Source organism: Gadus chalcogrammus, chromosome 8, assembly GCF_026213295.1.
Source record: "Gadus chalcogrammus isolate NIFS_2021 chromosome 8, NIFS_Gcha_1.0, whole genome shotgun sequence".
In the NCBI taxonomy this organism is placed as follows: Eukaryota; Metazoa; Chordata; class Actinopteri; order Gadiformes; family Gadidae; genus Gadus; species Gadus chalcogrammus.
Window position 1 is genome coordinate 16,166,161 of NC_079419.1, and position 4,853 is coordinate 16,171,013.

A 4,853-nucleotide genomic window follows, 5' to 3' on the forward strand; every position below is an offset into this window, starting at 1 on the left:
CATTGTAATGAGGATGTCAGAGGTGACAGCTGCTGTCTGCTTGTAAAGTGCTTTGTTGTGTGTTTTCCACGCCCACTGTGCCCACTGTGCCCACTGTCCACACACCGAGAAGAAGGGTAAGCAAGACCCAAGGGAAGTGTGTGTGTGTGTGTGTTTGTCTGTGTTTGTATCTGTGTGTAAATGTGAGTGTCTCTTTATAAAACCTCCATGCGCTCCACAGAAACGGAAGCGGTTCCGGCGGAGAGAGCTCAGAGCTCAGTGCATCATTATTTCCCCCCTGCCTGTCACAGTTTCAGTGACACAATGTATAAGTAACGACACACTAGAACCAAAAAGGGGGCGGGGGGACCGTCAGGCTCAGCTCATGGGCAATATTTCACCACCATCCCGAACATCATATAATTACGTCACCGTATATGTAGGCCTACGAGGAATGGGGACAGCATAGGTATCCGCAGAGTTCCAACATACACCGCTCATTTCAGTTTCTCTCCATCCCCCAGGCACAGATTTGCAAAGAAACACTGTGTTTGAGTTGCCACAACAACGAGATTGAACTGAGAGAAGGAGTTTGCGCGGAATGTCACATCCGCCCATGTGGTATAGATATAAAACTAGACGCCCTCAAGGAGAGCTCCTACACGCTTAGTTCACATGCTCAACTATGCGCTGGTGGACTCTTCAGTCGTCCTTGTTCGATGCTGTAGAGAGATGCCAGAAGATTACGACTGTCATGAGACCAATTACGTGTATGACACACAATTTATAAATTGTTCAATGTTTTTTCGTCTTTTGACACATTCATCCTGTTGCCTCAGTTGCTTATTCATGCAGCTCCTGCTCATGCCTGTAACTAATGCAATCGCAGAAAAACAGACAAACACACACACTCCTACACACACACCACACACATGCAATCACAAACAGACGTGTGCGTGTGGGCGTAACAAAAAGGCACACACACAAATATACAAACACAAAGACACACAGACACGCACACACACACACACACACACACACACACACACACACACAAACACACACACACACACACACACACACACACACACACGCAGGTATGTGCAGTTTATTCTTAGCCCCCGCATGCCCTTTTGATCAAAGTGCTTTTATGATTCAATGCAGTGCACGGCCACGCTGTTAGAAGTATCAGCTCAAACTGGCCCCGCCATCAATAAAACCTCCACTGCTCAACGCAAAAACCAACTGCCTCACTCCTGGTTTTAAAAGTTTTTTTCCCTTATGGCCTTTTTTAACTATTAGCCATAACACGTTGACCCCAGTAGCTTGGGGAAGAGTAGTGACATCCTGTGTTCTCCCATATTTTTTTTACCAGCACAATGGCAGAATTATTCAAATAAATGTCATCATACGGTTAGATTACATATTTGCGTTATAAAGTTAGGTTAAATATTTGGGATTTTCTTCTCTGATTTAGTCATTTTTCCTTCGACAGTGGTTATACCTCTAAGAACTGTAAGTCTATTAAACTAGGGGACATGTGAAGAGATTCAATAGAGGCCATTATAATTTTTTGAGCCGCTGTCCCCACCTCAACACTTTGAACATGTAATACTTCTGAGCATCCGGGCTGGGTTTCACTTCAAAATGAAGGATTGGGATTGAAATACTCAGTAACTTTTAACTTTTAATGTCATGCCTGAAAGCTAAGCCAAAGACTCACTCCTTTCTTTGGCTAAATCTCCTCAAAAAGCTACAAATATATTCCTGAGATCTCTTGCATGTTGGCTAATTAGACACATTCCTCTCATCCCCAAAGCCTCTTGGCTTTATCATATCTGATCTGTGATGAGGCTCACTCTCTCTATTTCTCTCCGTCTGTAATTCTTTCTATCCGTCTTTCATCAGTCGTCTGAAGAGTTGTTGTAAAATTCATCATAAACGCGCAGGTCCTTTAGATCAAGTGCTAAACAGCAATGAGTGGTGTCTGGCAGAAGAGTGATTTGATTGCGGTCTAGTGGCCACCGAATGTCCTGATTTACTTCTTGTTGTAGACGTGCAAATACTGCCATCGTGTGGTAAAGGAGAAACATTACAGCGGGAGATAACTTCAAGAAATGCTGATAAAGGATTCAGGTCATAGAACAGAAGGATCGGCATCTTGGTGGTTGAAAATATACAGGGTCTGTCGTTGTGATGGTGCAAGTTCTAACAGAGCAAACTGTTTGGTGGGCATGTCTTCAGTCTCCGATGGCATGTAAATTAACAAAACATAGAAAAAAATCAAAAATGCATCTTGAGATGGCTAGGATAAACATGACCATACTATAAGAAATCATAGAGGGGGCTAGGTTGAATACAAAGTAGGTTGAGGCTCTTTCAGATTTGAAGGAAAGTCATTGAAAAAGTGTGTACAAATATTGAATTGTTGTTTTACATCACATTTCATTTGGTGGGGTTTTCACTGTATTAACATACAAGTATACAGATACGATATCTCTGATGATTAAACAGGCTCCAAGACAGACTGTCTTTGGTTTTACTCTGTTTCCTGGCCCAAAGGAGAGAAAAACACAACTCTAGTTACAAACCTAAGCACAATGTGCGACGCGTTCCACCCCCATACAATGCATCAGTGCACATTTAACTGCCATGTCTGAAAGTTCACACTTGAGTATCCCTGCAATCTCCATTAGGTTATTGGGTTTTTTGTTCTCCATTGGCTGCCAGCCCACTGGCTATTTTTATTATAGAGCTCCCCATGTGACATGGCATGAGTGACACCAGACACCCGCTTAGGAAGGACTCCTTCAGGGGGACAGCCAGTCTGTCTGGACCAGATAGTCCTTCCAGACCGCAGGTTACAGTGCCAGGGCTTGAAGCCATGGGCGAACAGCCATGGAAACTAAATGGGTTTGTTATCACTGTCATTTTGTATTCATGGGCCAAATTATGTAAAATGGTGGCTCATATGAACACCATCTTAAGAAATACATTTACTTTATTGTAAAATCCACACCTGTGTTTTGGTTTTTTTTTTTTTTTGGTTTGTTTTGTTTTTATTTAAGCAGGGTTGGGGTTGTTAATGGAAGGGGGATAATTGAAAGCAGGTGAAGGTAATTAGGTATTTATTTGGCCCCAACAACATTTGTGTTTTGTTTGGAAAATGAACCACTTGTGTCTGTAGCAAAGAGGCACTTGATTTGAAAGTTAAAGCAGCTGAACTATGATTAATTAAGAGATAAGGTGAAATAAGAACAATGAAAGGAATAACCTTAGACATGAAATATAGTTTTCTGTTATTATTGGACTACTTTTATATGTATATGGTCAAGGAGAACTTATAGCCTTTGTATATCCCTCAGGGTGTATTTTGACTCAGGGCAGACCTGCAAGGACCACGTGATAATCAGAGATACTTCTTAGAAAAGTATTAATGTCATGAAATGTAAATGCTGGAACAAAGTAGGGAGCTGAAAGATGTGCATTGAAAGTACCTTAGGTTTCAACATGTGGATGTAAGGACTTCTGAGGCTCATCTTAAACGTCTGGTGAGGTAGGATTTGTGGAATTTAAGTTGCATGGACATTTCCTTCCTTTTCTTTGATTAATTGGGCATTGATTTTCATGGCATTAAATGTCCTGTCTCTTTCTTTCCCACCCATTCTGTGGTGTTGTTTACTTGTTTACTATGTATATTACTGTATTGCATTGTGTTTAATTGAATGCTGCTGCTGCTCTCTTGGCCAGGCACCTTGTAAAATAGTTTATTCTCAAAAGGATTGTTAAAAAAAACAACGTGTTTAACAAAAATGTTTTGTTAAAGGTCCCATGGCATGCTACTTTATGGATGCTTAAATATAGATATCGGGGGGCCCTAGGGGTGTAACGGTACACAAAAGTCATGGTTCGGTACGCACCTCGGTTTTTAAGTCACGGTATGGTACGGTTAATAGTTATGGGGAAAATTTAAGAAAACTGCTTGTTTCTCAACCCATAGATAAGCAGCAATGAAAACACCAATAAACTCTTATGGCATTTGCATTTCTGAATTCCCATACAGGGGTTGTTGAAATAGTGTTGTGAGCGGGGTTTGCACAGCTCGTTTTTTTTTCACAGCAACGATGATAGTAACACCTGGATGGTGCCTTTTCAAATGCGTGTGCATGTTAAAGTGCTGTACATGGACACGGAGAGCCCTCTCCATAGCCGGAGAGCCTGTCGGAGACCCTCTCCGTAGCTTAGGTGCACATCCAATATTTTTTAACTATCAGTTGACGCCAAGGACCCATTGGTCGACGCAACGGAGACGGCAAGGGCTGTGATTGGTCCTCTAACATAATTATTTCCTCACTCACTTCTCCGGTTTGACTTTGCACCTTAATTTCTTTGTACATTGTTTACTTTGCACCTTAAAGACCAATAAAACACCAAATAAGATTTGAAAAGCTTTGGAAGTTTAATTACAACACTGCTTACATGGTTTTCAGTCAACATATAAGATGGATCGGGCGGCGAATTGCGTTGCGTATCCGACATCCCGACGGAGAGCTGCTGAGCGGATTACAGAGTCGGAGTAGTATACTTTGGCTAAGCGGTCCGGGTGGAACTCTGACTTCAAGTTTTAATTTCCGCATCGTAAAACAAGCCTTTACATTCGCCATTTTAACGCTATGTGCGCCACATTTACGAACCGCGGTACACCTCTGTAACCGCACCTAAGTGCCTGTACCGTGTCGGTTCGGTACAATTACGTGGACCGTTACATAGTGGGCCCCTAACACAGTATTTGAAGACGTTCCCGAAATTCAGCCGTGGGGCAGAGCTACAGCCACTACGTGATTGACTGCTGCAGTCAATCATGTTATTCTGAC